General features: G+C 41.9%; 1 protein-coding gene across 3 annotated transcripts in view; it reads left to right on the top strand.

The window, feature by feature from the left end:
• si:ch211-137a8.4 (uncharacterized) overlaps positions 1 to 21701 on the top strand; it is a 38230-nt gene that overhangs the window by 5432 nt on the left and 11097 nt on the right. The window contains exon 1 of one of the 3 annotated variants that reach the window (XM_004565038.5): positions 10243 to 10400. The exons of 1 other annotated variant lie outside the window; for it this stretch is intronic. The gene's annotated coding sequence lies outside the window, so the exon portion shown is untranslated. Of the gene's footprint in view, positions 1 to 10242; positions 10401 to 12288; positions 12311 to 21701 lie in introns of those variants that run through there. One more of the 3 variants, XM_004565039.5, reaches the window with a different exon arrangement.

The following is a 21701-nucleotide window of genomic DNA, read 5'->3' as shown; positions in this document are numbered from 1 at the left end:
ATTTTTTGGTATTAGCATTGTGATTGCGAGCTAGTTGGCACATCACATACTCCCCCTGAAAGTGTGACATGATGACAGCTTTCGTCAGACATCACCTGTGGCTTAGCAAAGGTGCCAGCTGACACAGCAGCGTTGGATGCAGGGAGACCTGCAAGGTGCACACTGGAAAGCTGTAGTAGTGGTGAGGAAGTTTTGGCTCTAAAAACTGCCTGGTCAGGTGGAGGAAACAGTACTGGGTTAGATTGTAATGTTGTAGGCTGCATATAAGAATTGGACATAAACATTAGAGGACCTGCATTAGCTTCATTTTTCAGTCAAAAAGGTTGCTGTTTGATTCAGATCTGTCCCTTTGATGAAAAATGATGAGTTTGGAATGACCGCCCTGTCACCTTAACTCCCCAGAACGAGAACGGGCTGGTTAGCAACTTAAGGTGAAGACGCAGCTCGACTCACTGTCGTCTGAGCTGCAGATTCCAGCGTGTGCTGCAGATAAGTTAAAGAGTTAAAAACACTGAAGTGAATGGATGTGGATGTGACAGCGCCATTTCTAAAGCACCCCAGTCATAAGGGTTTTATATTGGCACATACTGGATGACACAGACACTCAGGTGTCTGGATTTGGGCTATAAATAAACTGGATTTTCAAAGCTGAAGAATATATGAGTAAGGAAATATTTAACTTAATTTAACTAAAGTCCAAACACGATGTCTTTAAGGAATGCTCTGCTGCATTTTGTTCACATTCCTCTGAGAATTTAACATTTTAAGAAGAGTTAAAATCTTTTGAAGAGATAACATTAGAAAAGGTGCAGAATTAACCAGAAACTCTCAAACTTTCTTTTAATAATCACCCCCTTGTTTCTTTGAATATTTGTGGTTGTTGAGACTGTTCATCCAACAAAACAAGTGATTTGGGGAAGTTTTGAGATGTTCCAGAACAAACTGGGAATAACTAAAAACAACAGCAACCTGCACCTCCGCAGCAGGTTTTGGCTCGTCGAGGTGGCTGTTTGTGTGTTGATGCTGAATGGCTGATATGAAGAGATTATTTGACCAGAAAATAAAATGTGGCGGAAAAAAAGAAAACCTCTGCTGGAAAGACTTAAGAGATAACATCAAATCGGTATTAAGCTACGCAGACAGATAGCGCTGCCATGGATAAAATATTTAGCTGGATTTCCAAATCAGCCTTTCCCCCCCACATTACTCTGAGAGTGTGTGTGTGTGTGTGTCTCCCCCCAAATCCTACCCAGCATGCCTGCGGAAAACAGGGTCAGGCCGGAGAAAAAAAGAGAACGAGAGCGAGCACATGATGGGCAGATAAAGGCTCGTCTGTGTCAGAGGGAGAAGAGAGCAAGGAGGAGGAGGAGGGCAGGACGATGAAGGGGCCTCTCTGTTGAAGGAGGGAGTTCAGGCTCTATAGAAATCTCCCATGGCGGACAGAAACAAGGCATTTAGTCTGTGAGTCGGCCTCTGGAACGCCATAATAGGCTCTTATAATGATGCCACTATGGACAGGGACGAGAAAACACAGAATGTCCCTTTAAACTGAGCTTTTGGTGAGAAATGCCTGTAGTGTGAAGGAGGTGGATGAGCTGTTGGAGGGCCTGCAGTAACATGGACTCTCTGTTAAAGTCGACTTATCCTACTTTTCCTTACTTCATGGGCAAAGTTTTGAATACTGAGGTCAGAGTATGTACACGTAATCCCTGAAACCGAAGGTCAGACTTCTCTCTGCTCCCAGTGCTCAGTGTTTTACTCTTAGATGTCACAGACAGCAGATTTCCTCAATATGGTCATTCACGCAGAGAAGCCACGCCCACCTGCAGTATAGACTTGCTTACGAGGGGCAGCCAATGAAAGGAAAATATGACAGATTTTTCTCCCAGGATTCAAAGTTTAAAAAAATATGTGAGTTATTAATTATGGGTGCCTAATGAATGGGTTTTAAGAATGCATGGTGAGTAAAAAGTGGATTGAAAGAAATTGATTAAAATCCCCAAAGAGGATACAGTCTGAGGAAAAACATAAATCTACCCAGATTAAATTTATCTGTAAGTGTATCAAAGATTAATTTCATGAGTTGTGCTGAAATAACACTGAGCAAAGAAAAGAAAATCTTCCACTGTGACTATTAAATCATTAAATAGACCGAATATGCTTTTCTCTGTGATTTTTGTGAGGCACAGCCAATCAGAAGACAATCGGCTTAAAGGAGGAGGAGCTAAAACAGCTTGTTTTAAATAGAATGAACTGAGTTCCCTCAGAACTGAGAAGGATTATTTTGAGTTGTGAATCATGCAAAGCTACTCTATTAGGACTTCCAAGCATTGTTTGGGGAATTTGGTTAATGCTCACACGTGAGTTCTCGTATATTCACTTAATGAGCAACTGGTCTCTTTGGAAGAGAACTTAATTGGAAGTTAATAAGTGTTAACTGGAAATGTTATAGGTTTGCAAAAATTACATATTAAGTTTGGATTCCTGTGTTGAACCTTGAATATAAATCATTCTGTCGTTAAAGAAGAGAAGCAGGGCTGATGGTTGGAGAAACTTGCCTATTGTTCAGATAATGTGGGAAGTAGTTTCACAGTTGGAATTACAGTGGATGTTTTTCATTGTCCACGATGCATCTGTGCTTCCAGTCGCCCACGCTTCCTTCACGCCAAGCTTCAAACAGAAGATGCTGTCGTTTTGGTCTTTTCTGCAGCTTCGAATTTGAACGTAAAATAAAAGGCTGACTTCTGAGAGAACGTCACATCTGTACAGCCTGGATTTCATTTTGACTTCTATAAAGAAAAACCTTTATTCTTCTCAGACTGTCAACAAATATCTGACCAGATAGAGGAAAATTCCTTCTTCCCAACTAGTGAATGATATGTTTTATTAGGACGAGCAGACAGCAGCTTCAGATCCAGGTATCCATTTAAATGAAGTCAGGAAATATACCGACTTATTATCAGTCACGTATTTCATATGTGAAATATCGTCAACACTTTTCACAGGATTCTACATTAAATGTGTGTTTGTAACATGGTGAAAAGCTGTTTTCCTATTTAATTCAATTCAGTTCGGTTTAATTTACACGGCACCAAATCACAACAACAGTCGCCTCAAGGCACTTTACATTGTGAGGTAGACCCTACAATAACACATACAGAGAAAAACCCAACAATCATATGACCCCCTATGAGCAAGCACTTCCAGGTGTGCCTCAAGATTTTATGACATATTCATTATAATGCATTTTAAAGATAATGATATATGTATAGAAAACATTGTTTAAATCACTTCTGTCAGAGGGAAGTTTGGTCTGTTGGTTCACTGGTGGATGGTGGGAATTATGGGAGGGTAACACACATGCTCTGAACCACAAATAAGGTGCAGATGATCCACTGCCTAAAGAATAGAAAGGAAGTAAGTCCACTAAAGTGGAATATTAATGCTTTGATTGGACATTTGAATGGGATATCAGTCCGATCCTGTCTTAAAAAGTTGGTTCAATTGACATTATTTGATTTCGTCACCTCGGATCAGCTCCACAACGTGTCTGTGAGGAGCAGTAAAGGAAGATAAACTCCGAGTCAGAGGAGGAAAGTCAATAACAGCAGTTTCCTAATGACTCTCAAAGTTGAAATCAAACTATCAAATTTGTTGAATAACATTAAAATATTTTTGTTCCTAGTCTCTGCTTGACAGTCGGGGTTACAGCTTTTTAATTTGACACCATTATTACAGAACCCAGCATGAGCAGATACCAGAAGCAAAGGTATCAGTATTGGACCTGGAAAAAAATTGGATTGGTGCATCCCTAACTTGGACACCAAACACCCTTTCTATTCATAGGAGGGCTGAATCTGAACCAGACACAGGAAGATTGTTAATTAGACTGTGTCAGAGTGTGAGGTGATGCAGGCAAAGAGGAAGGCATCAAATCTGAATTTTGCATATGTGAGTACTGGTGTGATATGGTCAGAAAAGGTTTCACCTTTGTTGTGTTTAAAATATTGACAAATGATTAACAGCAAAGACGGAAAACACCGGGTCCAAATTCCAAGAGGGTCCATGCAGAGTGTTTGAGTCGGCCTTTCAGCTCTCCTGTGAAGGACTTCATCAGCTTCTAAAGCTGAAGATGCCGTTCAGATGAAACTTTTGCAGAGGACATAAGTTTGTCCAGTTTGTCTTGAGTCAAGCATATTAGCCCATCGTGACCTGCATGGACCTACACACATATGTCTACAAGGAGAACCTCACACAGCTCTAACAGATCAATACAAACAATGAGCCGACAGCTCTGTTTCTTTTTTGTCTCCCAGATTGTGTGTTCATACTCTCCGGGTGTGGTGCAGATAAAATAAAACTCCTGATTTCAGCTTGTAAGAGAACCAGGAAGTAAAAACAGACCTTAAACTCTGACTTCACTGTGCATGGACAGTTTGGCCTCTGAGACTTCCTCCACTTGGCTAAATTAATGAATAACTTTCTCAAACAGAAACCGTCACTGTAGTTCTTCAGTTAAAATGTAAACCGTGCTGTTAATCAAGCTGCAAGTGAAACAGCAGAGTCCAAAGTTACAGCAGTGCCCCGGAGATATAAATTAATCTTAAATACTGTCCTTACTCCTTGCTTGGCATCAGCCCAAATTAGTCTGGATTAGGACTGCTGTCTCCATCCTTCTTAAGATGGTGTGACAGAGACTTCCCCCTTTTAGGTTTTACTGGCTGTCAGAAGATTTTAGTGAGTTCAGACTCTAATGTCTGTGCCGTCTCCAAAAACTGCATTTTTCTTTTAGTGGGTGCATAACAGTAAAGGTAATTATTCAGTTAGCTTTACTGGTATTCAGTTATTCAATTCCATATTTTTATTCATGGACTGTATCAGAGCAGCTTTGCATTATTCACTGTTCAAAATAATCCTTGTGTGTCTTGTACTCGGTCTAAGTGCAACCACCCAATTCATCTTCTGTCTGACAGAAGTTGTTCTAGTCCCTCCCCCCTTTAGGATAACTTTTTTTCTGATGGGCGGTTCCATTCATATCTACATACCTGCCAGTCCAGACGATAGAGTGGTTGAGCTGATGTATCAGTATGTCCCGACAGCTAACATACAACAAAAAGTCATTATGTCCGCTTTTCTTCATCGAGTTCTTCGCCTTTCTCAACAGAACTCCATCTGGAACTGATTTAAACACAGAATGACTACAAGTTGCAGCTTTTTAACCTCTAGTGTCGAATCACTGCAAAACGTAAACGCAGCACGACACAGATTTCTGTGCCATGGGTCTGAGTCTGGACACTGGTGACATTAGTTTGACTCCACTGTGGCCTTTTCTGCTGCTACCAGGGTCACAGCTGCCACAGAGGACTTCACGTTCGTGTCCTCTGAAAGTTTCTGGCAAAGCGAAAATGATCCATCGAGGTTTTTAAAGATGGTGAAACACGATTAAACAAAAGGCATTTTAGTGTTGTCCGCTTTGAAGATGAGCCCCTTCTCACCAACTTTTAACCAACCTGCAGGCCCGAAAAAGCCAACACTGAAGTGCAGTTTCTCTAATGACCACTAGAGGCTGCCTCCAAATCTTCAAAATGCTACCCTTCAGCCTTCTAGTAGTTGCACCTGTGGTATCAATTGAAAGTCCTTGGTAACCTTAACACAGCTGAAGTGCTAAAGTTCAAAGTAATCCTTATTTACCGTCACATTAAAGGCTTTAATGGACCTTCATGAACTGCTGTGAGAGTTTGTTGGAATGAACCTGCTGCACAAATGTTCAAGAAAGCTGAGCAAGAGTCACATGTCAGATGATTTTCGGATACATTTTGGATCAATTGTGTTTGTTAGACTTGATTTTGATTAAACCAGCAGAAACTGCTGGTTCTGCTGCAAATCCATTTAAACAAGTTTTTATGTCAACACTGAAGATGTGTGAGGGAAGTCCTTCACAGGCAAACCCGTGTGAGGACACTGTGTGTGGTCTCTGCTGCTCCTGCAGATGGATCTAACATGCTTAAAGCATGTGCCGTGTCATTTGAAACTTTATGGCTCAGCGAAATCGTCCTGTCTCTTGACCCTCTGCACTCTGTGGTCAGAGATGAAGGTTAGTGTCAGAGCCAGACACCTGCCTGGAGTTGAACTGTTTTACCTTCGGCAGACAGGGTGAAGGTGACGGTGGTCCCGCGGCCCCACCGTGCATCAGGGTAGCATTTTAGATCAGAGAGCTTGTTTCATGGTTTTAATTTTAACGGCAATAAGGTCTGCGCTCAGTGGCTGTAAGGCCGGTGGTGGGGTATAAGAATAAGTCTGTCCTTTCTACTTCAGGTTCACCGGAGGCTTTAAAAAAGATGGTGGTCTGGGTTAAAACAAACCCCGTGTCACAAACCAAATCGTCCATCTGTATACGTGTGGTTACACATGTGCAAAACAGCACTAGTGTAGCTTTTTAAGAGCCAGTGTGCTTCATAGACGTTTCAGTTCAGTTTTATTTACATAGCACCAAATCACAGCAGCAGTCACCTCACGGTGCTTTACACTGTAAGGTAAAGAACCTGCGATAATGCAGAGAAAGCCCCAACAATAAAAAAGGGGCTTCCATTGAGCAAGGCGACAGCGGGACAGAAAAACTCCCTTTTAACGGGATACACCTCTGACTGAACCAGGCTCAGGGACTCATCTGCTGCGGGACAAAGGACACTAAACATATTCTCTCATATCTTCATTTTCTTTGGTAAAACGTTGGCTCTGCTGTGCAAAACTGGCCCTGCCTTCCTGGATTTGATTATTTCTCACTGAGAGGCGTTGCTATCAAATCCAACAACCTTGAGTTTCAGGGCAAACTGTTTAACATGTCAGCATTCGGGGGATATTTACCCTCTTTTGTGGGCTCTTTTAAACTGAAGGATGAATCAGGAGGACAGCGGTGTCTTGTCTTTCTCTGCTCTTGTAGTGGTTGAATGGGTTGCTGTGTTGTTATTGCATTTCTGCAGATGTCACGGCCCTGTGGAGACTTAACACTGTACGTGTGATCTGTTTTTAATCCACAGTAGTAATGTGTTTTCCCCCCTCTCTCTCTTTATCTGCCTTGTAGCTACTCTCCTTTTTGCAGCTCTTTGGCAGATTGAGCTGAATTAAAGGGTTTTTGATTCAGCATTGTGCCCTCATTACCATGCAGACCTATATTTTCAAAATACAATTCCCTAATTATCCGTGCTGTCGTAGTTCTGCATCAGGAGCAGGAGGGGTGCTCTGAAAAGGCTTTCATGTGCAGCGCAGTGAGGGTCCCGTTATTCTCAACTCCTTCATCAAAAAAGAAAGAAAGATTTGTGTGTGCTGGTTCAGATGAGAGCGTTTGTTCCTGGTTATTCAGGGAAAGAAAGGGCAGGAAGTCTTGCATTTTTGGGAGGATTGTTGAAGAACTGCAGCTGTTTGGTTTTTTTTAAAGGACCACCTATGAAAGTACAAATGAACAAGGGCCCAGCCAGCGGTGCATTACATGGATGGATGGCACTAAAAATTGATATTTAGGTTCAAACGGTTAACTCATTGGCCAAGCTTCTTCTTCTGTAAATGCAACACCCTGAGAACTTTTTCATTTTCCTGACACAGGTGGATGCAAGGCTAGAAGATGAGCAGCCAACTGTCCTGCATGGTGGTGTGACCCTTTAAAGTTTACCCAGAATGCATTTTTTGAGGTGAAAACAGATTGAATTGGGTGACAATGCTTGTTTCTATTCCTTTGCAGACATTAGGGGCCAGATTTACTAAACGGGGCAAAGTATCACAAAAAGCCCAAATAGTTGTGATTTTATGGGGGATTTAAAGAAATTGTGCCGTTGTCTAAATCCAGGTACTGTTAGTTCACTTCAAAATCAACAAATAAGTATTTAAATCAGTCTGCACACTGGATTTAAATATTCTTCCCCTGATATTTCGCAGCTTGAGAAAGGAAGTCCCAGAAACACACATCCAATAGGGTCAGCTGCAGAAAGCTCTGAATTCTCAGCTCTTACAGTCTTGTAGCTGCGCTGTCTTTGTAAATACAAACTTCTGCTTTTTGTCCTGGCACAGTACGCTAGGAAATCCTAAACATTGTTCTTGTTTAACTGCGTTGTATAGCACTAAATTTTGAAAGACCAAAACCAACAGTGTGCTCCTCTGGTATTCACAGGAGAAAGCCCTGCAGGTTTTCCTGTTGCTTTTCATTCTTGCTGTTGAATTTACAGACAGGACGTCACCACACATATCCTTACAGTCAAATATTCAAAAACAAAGGGGAGATAAAGACATAAATGGAGGCAACTCTCAGACAGCAGCAGAGAGACTGTGTGGTCCCATGGGCTGAATCCAGTTTAAATTGGCTGCTTTCCTCGCTCAGGATTAGACCTGGACTTAATACCTTTACACTAAAAGGCCTTTCCGTTCTCTCCGAGGGCAATCTGCTGCAGGAACACACCCGGCTTTTAATCCACAACAACAACAAGTGCGTGGCTGAAGCTGGCGGAGGCGAATCGCACCACGACAAGCTCAAAGTCTAGTTTAAAAAATAACAGAAATCTGGGAAATTATTAGACAGAGTAAATCGGTTCTTATGCAAACGAGGAAGCGGTTTCTGTTTCTGGCAGCCATCTTTGTTTTGGTCAAGGAAGGTGCAGCTTATGGGGAGCTTTCAAGTTCTTTAACAACAACCGGACACGGGAGACTGGTGCCAATTAGATAAGTTCATTGACACAGATTGAATCAAGAACTGGTCTAAAAGCAGATTATTTCTTCTTCTATGGTTCTTTAATGTAAAGGTGCTGTTTTCCTCGCTGGTAACCGGAGTATCTTTGGATTTTGGTTGGATAAAATGGAGAATCTGAAGACTCCAGTTTGTTTTTATTTGACTTTATGATTGTGTCATGCAAAAACACCACCATGTCCAACTGTAAACCCCCCAAGACACAATCAAGAAGAAACTGCAGCCATGCTATGAATATTACAGAGTACTCACACAACCTGCATGTTTGTAAATCTGATGATTTTATGGGTAAGAGGAAGGATTCCTGTTACAGACCATTATCTTATTAACAGCTTGCCGTAACGTCATGTTCATGGCTGAAGTTTTACTTGATCCAAGTACGTTTGTTATGTTGTTAAAAAATATTTCAACAAGTTCTCTTAAAACAAGTCAATAACTTTATCCTAATTATGTTTCATTTTAAATTATTAACACACTGTAGCAGAGCAGTAATGTTGCTGCGATTCACGCTCAGCTCCCAGGCGACCTGTGAATCCTCCAAAAAAATAAAGACTTGCTGTTTTTAAATGTTCATATTCATACAGTCGTGGGCAGCAGCCTGCAGTTAATTGCATTAGTGACTAGTGACGTGAACTAGCCTTCGAAACATTTCAGAATCGGTACGAAGCAAGCGAGCTCTGCTGAGCTTAAGTCCGAGTACCGGAGGAAGCAGTGCAGTAAAGCTGCAGCAGTGCAAACTGAAATATGACTGAATTTTTATGTTTTCATTTGATAACTCAGAAAATGCATATTTACACTTTTCTGTTTGGTCCTAATTGGCTGTTAAGCCTGTTTGAACATGGGTTGGAAAATGTGTTTGTCTCTTTCTTGTCCGTTTATCGCAGAGAATATTGAAGCTGCATTTCACGTTGAGCTTGATCTTCTCCATCTTCAGGCTGTCGTCCGAATCGCAGCAACTGAGCTGGTTTTTTGCTGTCATAATTTTAGTGGTTATGATGTCTGTGAAGCGGGCAGCACTCAGTTATTTTGCAGGTGAGCAAAATGATGTGACGTCCTGCTGTTATGTGAGCGTGCTCAGAGCCTGAGCAAAGGTTAGCAAAGGAAGCCGATGCTCATGTTTGGGGTGCCGTCATCTCTGACTGGGTTTTAGATTTCAGCAGCAAACCAGTGTTTGAAATTATTACTGAATATATTACCAAAATTATTCAGACTAATTATCATAAACAAATAGTTTCAAATGTATTAAATTAACCAGTAATGCTAATCCAACCAAAGCACCTTCAGACAGCAGAGGCAGGGTTCACTTTCTGTTCAGACTCACAGGAAACACCTCTGAGGAGCCTCCTTACCTGTCCTTAAACCCTCCCACTGTGAAATCAGCTCCTGGCTTTACAATCAATCAAAATGTGCTGCTTTGCGTTTTGCTTTGATCTGATTGGCTCACAGTCTCACAGTATGGTGGCCAGCAGGGACAAACTTTACAACCAGCAAGGAACAAAGAAGTAATTAGTCTCAATCAAGTAATCAAGGCGATCAGAGCAGCTGATTGAATTTAAATTCTTCTGTCATGTGTTGGGACGCTGTGTGGGATTTTTGGGCTCTGATTAATCCACCAAATGCTCTGATGTTACCTGCCGCCACACGAAACGAGGCAAAATGAACTCCTGAGGTAAAGTCCATGTTTTTGTTCAAATAATCCATTCGAGATTTTGGTTTCAGTTTCCCTGGTTCTGTTGAAATATGGCTCAAGTGTTTGGGTGCAACAGTAAGCTGCGTATTTGTGAAGTGTGATACGTTTGCTGCTCTGAAGCCAGAAATGAAATGACCACATGTGTGCCGGAGCCGGTTTTATACACACTGAAGACGGCCGCTGGTTTAAGCCCAGGTAGCTTCGCTCTGTGGTAGCTTTCAGTCGTTGTGGACTACTTCTATATTTTCTCTCTTGTTTAACAAGTGGACAAAACAACACTTTTATTCTGTTTAATATAATAACAATGAAAAACAGTTTTCAGTTCTTTATCTGTGGTGAAAACACAGAACAGTTTCTTTCTTCCACGTGATCCCAGCATCTTCCTCCGTCACACCAACCCTCAGCACGTCCTTCATCACTACATCCATCAGTCTTCTCTGAGGTCTTCCTCTTCCCTCCTGGCTAGCTGGAGTCCAGTATATCCTCTCTCCCTCCTCCGCACATATCCAAGCCATCTCAGCCTCTCCGACTTTGAGCCGTCCCTGTGATGGACTCATTTCTGATCCCGTCCATCGTGGTCATTCCTAATAAAAATCTGGACATCTTCAGCGCTGCCTCCTGTCTTTCTGTCAGCGCCGCCATCTCCAAACCTTCCCTTTCCTTTTCTCGCTGCCAGTCACAAATCACCCGCTCCACCCTGCCTGCATGCTCTTCTTATCTGAATTTAAAAATTCAGTTTTCCATTATTTAATATTTTATCTACAATGAAAACAGAGGAAACTGTCTGGTGTTTGATGGATGCGTGGTTAAAAACGTACACCTTTTTATTTAATGGAATACTAATACCATTAAATCCCACCTTATCCTTGGGTTTTTAATGGTATGCGTGGAGTGAAAATACAAACCTATACATGCCTGTGACGATACGAGGTTTTTGCATGAGGGACAAATCCACAGCCTTTAATTTTGACTTTACATGTTCCCTCTGTAATCTGTCATCCTCAGGCTGTTGATTCAGCAGGCGCCGGAATCTGTTGTCAAATGAGGTTGAATTGGTTTTGTCTGTACAGCGTTCAGCATATTAAAGACAGAGTTTTCTGTTATCAAGGTTAGTTCCTGATTTTTGCCACTTTCAATGCATCACGCTGTGTAAAGGCTGCTGTCCTGGGAAACCTGATCATCTCTCTGTTGTCGTCGTCCAGCTGTTTGTCTGAAGGCAGTTAAATTGTGAATGCTTTTGCCTTCGTCTCAGCTGCTCGGCCTCCGTCTCAAAGGTCACAGGTTCAATTCCCTCGGCAGCTACTGTGTCCTGGAGGAAGATTTTGGCTCGTTATCGCTGTACTTCTGTCAGCTCTGTAAAGTGGACCTTTTCCTGCAGGCCTGGTTTCATTTAATGGTTTTTATTACAAAGCGCTGCAGACTGCTGGAGTTCAGGGCTCGATATTTCATGAGTGTAACCTCACATCACCTGGAATGTCACCTTCACCGGTACTTTCACACAGTGAAGCTTATCGCTGTTGCATGACTTAACCTGTGAATGTCTGTTTGCTTTGTTATCTGTTATACTGTTACACATCTGGCTCCTCACAAAGTTTCAAGAAATCAAACCGTTTTTTCCCCTGTCCCTGCAACCTGATAACTTAGACAGTGGATTTTACTAATATGGTCATCTGAGACCCAGAAGCCCCGCCCACCTGTTTTCAGACTGGACAGCCAATCAGAAGAAAGCTAGCTTTCACTAAGGGCATGTTTTATAAGAAGCCTCTGCTTTTTTTTTTTATCAGAAAGTTTATTTTTCTACCCCAACACATCCACTGGACAGTAACGAGTCTGCACCACGTGATTCTGAAATGTTTTCCAATGAAGTCACTCTGCTGGCATCAAACTGAGTAAGCAGAGGTTTTTACTTCTAAGTGTGTGCTAACGTCGCGCTGTCAGACTGGGCTTTTGTCACTTTGGACTGAATAGTGTGGTGTTTGTGAGCAGCAGGAATTGTGGCCTTCAGCTGTTGGAGATGTTTGTGTGTTGGACATTTTGCTTCACATGCAGCTTAAACCAAATTAGAGTAATTTAATTTGCTGTAAAACCAGAAATAAAATGAGGTCGGGGTAAAATCTACTCAATTACTAACGGAATTATGTAAATTAGCAGTGTGACGGGTAAAATGGTGGCACATCTTATTTTTGCTGTTGTTGTGCTTCCCTTTAACAACAACTAACCTCCACAAAAGCTTCCAGGTAAAGCGGCGACTGCTGAGTCAGTTATTGGACAGGAACCTGTGTTTCCATGTCATCTGTGACTTACTAAATAGATTACCCACAAATCCTCTCTGATCAGGCGTTGAGCTGTGGACCATCTTTGTCACCGATAACTAAACAATAACCAGACAAATAAGAGCGCGAGCGACGAGCACCTGTATAAATATATTTAAAAATCAAAGTTAGGTTGTAAAGTCTTCAATGATCAGCATGTTATTTGTTGAGATTATACTTTAGAGATTTCCAACATAATGTCCCAGGGACAGAAAATGAATGAATAAAACATTACTTTATGTTAGGGCTGCAGCCTTCAACTATTACAGTAATTCAGTATTATTTATTCTATCAATGAATGAGAAAGCAATAATAACTATTAAAAAGAGAAACACAAGCCTTTTAACATCAATTAAATAGTTTAACTGCACATAATAGATGTTAAAAGCAACTAAACCTTTTGTTGTTACTTAATATTTTTGAAAGGGAACATTTTCATAAATGCAAAAATAATGACAAATGCAGTAAAATGAAATGGCCATTACTTTGTCTTCTTGGAGAGCTTTCTTACTAATGCAGGAAACCATGATGTAGCTCATCAATGGGGGGGGGGGGTGTGTGTGTGTGTGTGTGTGTGTGTGTGTGTGTGTGTGTGTGTGTGTCATGAATATTTTATATTAATCTAAAAATTGCAAATAATGTTACTAAAGCCTTGAAATGAATCCAGTGCCCCCCGTGCCCCCCTTTAGAAGCTCCCCTGATTATTGGAGGTATGACAGCGATGGAAAGTGGGACGGCTGCTGATTTAAACACGTAACAGTTCATCTACATACATGCACTTATATTCTACTGTAGGTTTACTGTAGAGTTTTCACTGTGTAAAACAAACAGTAACGTGTACACAGACTCAGCCTCGACATTAAACTAGTTACAAGGTGACAACTGAGTCGTTTGCATCAAGTTTTTAAAAAAAATTTTTTTAAAATAGCTGAGTAATTCAAGTCACACGACGAGTCATTGGAGCCTTTTTTATATACTCAGCTTTATGTATAACATTACAACATACTGTAGATTTATGTCGCCTGTTTAATCTGTGACACAGCTTTATAATAAATGTGAAGGCTACACCGCGCCCTCTTTAGAGTCCCTGCTGCATGCTGCTGTCTTCTAGAAAAAGAGAGGAAGGACATCTGTATTCTTACGTTTACAAAAAATAAGATCAACTTAAACTAAACCAGCAGTTTATCTGAATAAGCAGAAGTTTAGTTTCAAGTTTTACTTCAGGTTTGCCGTCTCTATAAAAGAAAGCAGTGCTGAATGTGAAGCGGCTCCACCAGAAGCTTCATCTGCACTGCTGCTGTGTTTTCAACCTTTCTGTTGAGCAAAACAAAGACTGCTTGAATCTTAGGATACGTCCTGGTCACACATGTGCCCCTCAATACATGTAACGGTCCATCTGGTTCAAATGTGAGCGACATGCTGTACGGCCCTGAATCATCAGCATCGGCTTCCTGCTGTGTTTTCTGCTTCACTAAGAACAGTCTCTTTATTTCATTAACCTCAGGCATTTCCTTTAATGTGACAGCAGGAAAAATCTACTTGTTAACAATGAAACTCTACTTAAACTTAACGTTGAATTTTAATTTTATATAGTGCCAAATTAGGACAACAGTCACCTTATATTGTAGTGAAAGGTACAGACTAGGTTATGCTGACAAATCAAATCATAATCAGCAATCAAACGACTAAACATTTGGCGACAGTGGGAAGGAAAAAACTCCCTTTTAACAGGAAGCAACCTTTGGCAGAACCAGGCACAGTGGGCGGAGCCATCTCCTGCAACAGGGTGGGTGTGGACTGAGATTGCTATGCCTACTTAGGCGTTGCAGGTTGGAAAATGTCTTGAAAGTAAAAGCTGGTTTAGTCTTTGTGGGCAGTATTTGTGTTGTTGATCATGTTCATACAGATCAGAACAGAATCGGAGTGAATAGCAGCTGCAGTGAACCATACTTTTGTCGTTACTGGAAGTAAAAGTATCCACGAGCGCTTCAGTTCCTCAGAAGGTTTAAATGTGGAGCTTGACAGTGAGTGTGAAACCTGCGAAGGGTTAGGTGAGGAAGCTGAGTGCTGTATTTGTGTGTGGATGCAGCACTGAGTGTTTTTATGTGTCCATGTTGGTATCAGGAAGGTGTGAAGAGGAGGGCTATTATCGCAGTGTGAAGTGGAAAACTGTGATTGGCCATTCTGACGCTTCCCCATTGACCCCCATTATAGCTGCATTAACGGGCGTCCTGCAGGATTAGATTGCCATCACAGAGAGTGAAAACACATGCAGCTGGAAATGCACCCGAGAGACGCCGAAGGCCCTCGCATGATGACAAAGTTATCTGCGCCAGCGACGGTTTACCTCCAGAACTTTCAAACTTTCTAATATGAACAGAGTAAATCTCTGCAGACAGGTGAGAAGGGAGACGATGGTGTTCACTGTAGGGCTGCCACAAACGATTATTTTGATAGTCGACTAGTCACCGATTATTTTTGCGATTAGTCGACTAATCAGATCATCATCCATTGGACGTAAAACTACAGCTTATTGCATCAGCAGCATCTGCTCTTATATAACTATCATTAGCTTACAGCTTTAAGTCTTTAAGGTCTGTGCTAACTAAAAATAAAGACAAGATGATGGTTTATTAAACTTCACCGAAACAATCTGCAAATTTCATTAAAATTTAATAAACTCCTTGCTATCTAAAATATAACAGGACACCGGAGTAAATTCTCGAGCATCTCACACTTCTGATGACCAGCTGTCTGCTTGATGTTTATTCAGCTGTGTAAAACCTATAACTTTAATCTCAGCCAAACAGATTTACTCAGGAACAAATAAAACACTGAAAAAAGCCAAACAATAACATTTTAAGTTATCTAAGTGACTCATATATCATGTTTAACCTGAGTAGCGAAAGACGGCGGTGGGTTTGAAAACGATTAGTCGGGAGTCCGGTGTTCTCACGGCTCTAGTGACCTAGCCCCCGGCTAGCTATTGAGCTGGTGGGTAACAGACGTCTCCGAAAACGTCGGAGCGCTTTTGAAAATATGCGGTGTCTTGATAAACTGAGCAGATATTTGAAGTTTACACAGCTACATTCTCGCCTGAAAATATGTTAAACGTTTATTTTGTGACCCAGAAAGAATAATAAGAGTAATATTAAAACTAACTAGCTGTTGGAAACTGCGCTGGGCCGCGCTATGAATTCTGGGACACAGCTTCTTCTTCTTCGGGGTTTAACGGCAGCTGGCATCCTTGTACATGCAGTGCTGCCATCTTCTGTTTCAGTCCGTTATTACACTCTTAAATCCTGCTATTATTCCTGCGTCTTTTGTGATCTTACAAAGCTTCAAACGACGCGTCGACTATTAAATCAGTCGTCGACGATTTTGATAGTCGATGTAATCGTGACTAGTCGACAAATCGTGGCAGCCCTAATTCACTGGTACATAAATATTAGATTTCTGCTTCAGTTGGCGTAGATGATGGATTAAATGTTCCCTTTCTGTCAGGTAATCTACAAAATGTACATACTGAACATTGACAGAGCCACTGATTAGTAAAGTCCAACCTCTGACTCCTTAACTGAGCATTTTCACAGCCGCCATGTTTGTTTTGTGGTAATCTAAACCAAAATGTGTAAAATGAGGATCATGTTGTTTTAAATAAGACTTGAAACCATAAACCAGGCTTTACATAAACCTTTGGATTATTCATTGATTGGTTAGCGTGAGCGTCTTACTGCTTTCAGTTCGAGTCACATGGTTTTCTCCTTTCCTGCTCTCAGTCTCACTGCGAGCACACCTCCGTGCACAAAGAGTGGAGCAGATTTTAATCACAGTGCAAGAAAAGCTGTTAGCATGTTAGTGTGAAATGCTTTCTAACTGCTGATGCTTTGCTGTTAGCTTCCGTCATGCACTGTTAGCTCTCCTCTCACCTACAGCATAATCATATAAAGCTACAGAGGCAAAATTGATTCCACTTTTGTGTGGACACGTGTTTAAATGTTGCGTCCGGCTATCTTACCTTAACTGTGCATCGAGTTGGCTCTGAAATAATAAAGATGTTTGTTGCAAGTTGCCAAAGACTGATGGAAAACAAATCAAGTAAATTGCTAGTGAACACTACGCAGCTTTCAGATGTATTCATTAAAATGTTTTCTCATTACGTTGATAAAAATGAATTCATTACATCCTCCCAAACTGTATTTGCTGTTCCAAATTGGTAGTTCATGAATTAGAAATATGCTTCAGCTCGCAGCAGTGTTGCTGTGTTTACAGTTACGATACAAAGAGGTTTCGAGTCTCATGCGTCTCACTCAGTCAGTGTTGTGCTTTGACTCCACATATTACACATGTCCTAAGCTCTGACTGTGCAGCTGTGCTTTTGCTTTCCATTGGAATTGAAGTGCAGTTGTGTGCTTTCGATCTTTTGCATGAAGTTAAACTTTGACTCCCGGCCGTACGGTGCTCACAGACAGACTGCATCATAGTGAGTCTGTACCAGCCCGGCACAGAAGGTGACTCATCCCAGCTGCTTCGTGTGCCTAAAATGTATTATTATCGACAACGCTCAACTTAACTCACAGCTGCACAAACGCAACACATCTTGTTGGTCCTTTGAGTCTTCACTTGACCTTGACAAACTACACCACATCCACTCCCTTCGTTTAAACCTTTCCAAGATGCCAGCGTCACGATAGCGGTCGTTGCTCATGTTAAACGAAGATGGTCGTTTTCTCGTACCAGTCAGGAGCAGTGTAATCAAAAGAGATTTTATTTTTTCATATTTCCCCAAGACCTCAGAGCAGAACGAGGCAATGACGGCAGATATTATATTTATAAAGTCAGGAACAATATTTTAAAAAGGGAGGCTGGGGTGAGGTGGGCTGCACAGCTGGTTGCAGATGTGACTGTAGGTTAAATTAACATAAATAGATCCCAACTGTAGCAGGTCTGAACCAACACTGTGGTCGATTCCATTCTCTTTACTTCATTAGACCAAATTTTAATTATTTCTTCAAATACTTTCAGGAGACTCGAGCTTCAGGACTTTTCTCAGTTTCCAGAACTTGTGGTGTTGAGTTTTTACGCAGTAGTGTGGTGGTGGATTGCCAAGCGGCTTGCAGAAGCAAATGTAGGTGGTCTTAAACATCTTGGCTCAGTGTCCTTTATGATATTTGCCATTGATATGTCTAGAAGGAAGTCTGCTAAACCACCAGATGATGTGGGCTGAAACCAGATGAGCTGATCTGCCGAGCTTGACTTCATGACCTACCTGAGTGAAGGTTATGCTTGATTGAATCAATTAGATTTTAAATGTTGCTGAAATGTGTGGCTGACTCCTACTTCCTGTGGCAAACATTGAGGACATCAGCATTTAAATGTATCATTTGACTAGTTATGGGGACATGTGCTCTGTTACAATAAATAAAAATGGTGAATTTGGGTCTAACAATCAGAAAGATGAATATAAAGCTGATAAACCGGGAGAGATGAAGACTGACAAACAGGTTGGAGGAAAAAGATCAAGTCAGAGATGGAGAGACATGGGAAGGTGAACGAGAACAAACGTGATACAAAAGATGCCGAAAGAAGAAGCTGGCATCGCAAAAGACATGAAGGCAAAAACGAGACAGTGACGGCAGGAGAGACGGAAAGAGTGAAATGAATAACTGAATGTGGCTGAGAGGAAAAAGGAAGGAGGATGAATTAAAGTGAAAAGGAAGAGACAGAAGAGAACACAGCATGAAAGGAGAGGCAAAAACACCCAAAGACAAAGATTTAATGAGAGGGAGAGAATAAAGACGAGTGCAAGAGAGAGGAAAACAAACGAGAACGAAAGAGACGGACGAGAAAAAACCAGACAGACGGAGGTGAATGGTAAGAGGCAAACGAACAGAAAGAGCGGATTCACAATCAGCCCATGTCTGCGCCACTCCTCCTCCTCCCCTTCCTCGCTCCCTCCCTCCATTTTGTCGTCGTCCTCTGTCTGATGCTGTTCCAACACCTCGGGGCTTCAGCCTCACATCCACCATCCAACACGCTAATGCTCCTCTGCTGCAGCGTAATCAGACGCCAGCAAGAAACACAACAAAAACACAATCCATCCAAAATAAAGAGCGACTGAAACAAAGCCCCAGCTCGTCTCGTGTGGGCGAACGTGCCTCAAACATCGAGGTAGAACCCAGCAGAAAGTTGGATCAACTGATGCTATAACGTCTGTTTAAAGCTGCAGTGATGAGGATTTCTATTCTCCTGTGTCGCCGTGCGATTAATCCTTAAATCCCGTTTAATGAATCCGTGGTTGAGATGATCAGTCACCTCTAATTCACAGCAGAGCAACTTTTTCTCACCGGTCCTGTTTTATTTGAAGCACTTGTCCGCTCTCTGACGGCCTTGGCTCAATGCTGATGTTCAGTGTTCTTTGAATCAGTTTATTAAAAATGTAAAGAACGGTCTGTTAGGTTATGTCAGTTTTGAAGCTCAGCGTTACGGCAAATGAGGAGCGTGAGACGAGTTTCAGACTTTGTTAGAAGCTTTAAAGACGGGATTGAAACGGCTTTCAGATGCAGACATGAAGGGTTAGGGTTACCCCTCTCTGGTCTGCTTAAGCAATCAATAAATAACAATTAATGTGTGGCCCAGGTGTGCCCCACATCTGCATTTCTGGTAAGTATTGAGACCTTTGTGCCAGACCTCCCTCACACAGGTAGATCCTGTAAAGTCCAGCTCCTGACTTTTTAGGGCTTGTTGGACCCTCGTGATACCTGCTGTATTCCAGCTCATGAAATCTAGGGCAGTGGTCCCCAACCTTTTTTGCGCCACGCACCGGTTTATGCCCAACAATATTTTCATGAACCGGCTTTTAAGGTGTCGTTGATAAATACAAAATAAAGCTAGTACCGGTACCGAAAAAAAGATTTATTCATAACACACGTGAAAAGACCCAGGAAAACAGAGTAAACGATAAAAACGATAACAAAATAACACTAAAAACCGCTAAAACCCCTGAAAACCATACATTTTACACCTGAGCCTCAACTCTCGCAGCCCGGTACCAAACGACTCACGGACCGGTACCGGTCCGAGGCCCGGGGGTTGGGCACGGCTGATCTAGGGTAGGGGTACGTACCATAACCTCATGTCATGTCACAAAACGCATAAATAACCCGGTAGCCTAGAACACAAAACCAGTGGCTGACACTACTACTCTTTGTTTAAAGTCCAGTGGATTTGATTCGATCCAAAGAACATCCCTAAAATCCCACAGGTCTGATTCTTTGGTAGGTTTTGTAAGACTCACTTAAATGATTAATAATGATCAATATTAAAGTGAAAACAGCCAAAACAAAGCAGCCTGCAATGGAAAAACAGATGGTGGTGCCAGTGTCCATCAGTCTGTACGACTTGTTGTACTTTGGCATCAATCAGCGGCACATCAATGAAATTATTCTATTTTTCATCCTGTAAAAACGGAACTGAAATGACATACCGAAGTAAACCCGAGTCGACGTTTGCTTGGGAAGTATTTTGATGAAACCAAGCCCATCGGCGTCTGAATTATTGATAAGCAGAATATTTGATCAAGAGCTTCTTAATCTCTGTCCAAACTCAGCTGCTAATGTGATGTTTCCAAACAGTCTGAGCGAACGCGTCGCCAGATGAAGGAAAGAGGCAAACAAACCAATTATTGGAAGAACGGGACCAAGATGGCTGATATTTGACAAACCGTGATGAAGTCCAGTGAGCTGGAGTTAAATCAGTCAGCGCCAGCTGGGGGGGGGATAGTATAAAGGTGAATGCATGTGCTGAGCGTCATGTGGCTGCTAGCCTAATTTGTGTTTATTTCGGCTAAATGACGCAGTGATTTTAATATTGTGTGATAGTGGCGGTGTATGTGTTTCTATCCCTAGGCTACAACCTTCAGGGGCTCAGAAACCAGCCACATGGTCACATTTATTTCTGCCAATGCTTTTATTTTGTCTCTTGGATTTTAACTCTAATGTTGCTGCTTTTTCCAGTCACTTCATATAATTTGTGTATATTTTTTGTTTTTATTAAATGCTGCCCTTCTTTAAAACGCACCAAATAAATGAATAACAGCCAGTCAGGCCCATTCGTGTGCTTGACATTGGTAAAGGTGAAAAAATATTCACCATTTGAGCTTCCAGATTCAATAACTCAGACATGAAATGATACGAAACCTCTTTCTGACTGCGGTAAAGTCCAGTACAGCATGAAAAACACGAGTAAGAAGTGACCATTGTGGCTAAGGCAGCCACGGCTATAAAAGTATTTATTCAAATATATTTTTGCATAATTCAGGGCAGTATTTATTACCCGACTGTACGGCCCACAGCTGCACACACAGTCTGGTTTCAGGTTTCCTAGCTGGATAATTTTGATGTCGATTGTTACAGCTTGGACATCATAGTCAGACTTCCAGGTCTGAGGCTGGAACAAGGCTGATTGCTCCCTCTTGGTTAAGGAGTTGTTGTCCCAAGCAAGGAGCTGAAGTATCCTGAGTTCTTGTTAATGAGTGATGGGAAGGAAGGTGCAAGACCGGACTGACGTGCCATCCAACGTTCGCAGTCAGTATATTTGTGGCAACGAGAGAACTGAGCTGAGCTCACACGACCACCAGCTGTGGGTCGCGGCCAAAAGAGTATAATCTCAGTTAAGAGTGCAAGAAAGGAGCTTCCTCTGAAGGGCGTGAAGGTGACTCTGATGAAGGAGATGGCGAGAGGAGATCCGGGCATCTCTGCTGAGACTGCTGCAAGCAGCAAAGAAATGATGCATGGATGGAGCACTTCGACGCCGTCCTCTGTCACCACAATCTTTTATTACAACGATTAGTTTAGCAAAAAAAAGGGCTTTTATCACCTGCTCTCACCAAACCTTTGAAGCGTCAACACTGGCAGGCATGAATATATAAATGAGTGAGTCGGTCAGGCCGGGACACAGCAGTTTGGGG

Source organism: Maylandia zebra, linkage group LG14 (assembly GCF_041146795.1).
Source record: "Maylandia zebra isolate NMK-2024a linkage group LG14, Mzebra_GT3a, whole genome shotgun sequence".
NCBI lineage: Eukaryota > Metazoa > Chordata > Actinopteri > Cichliformes > Cichlidae > Maylandia > Maylandia zebra.
Note: the sequence above shows the minus strand (reverse complement) of the source record. Positions and strands in the feature narration are given on the sequence as shown.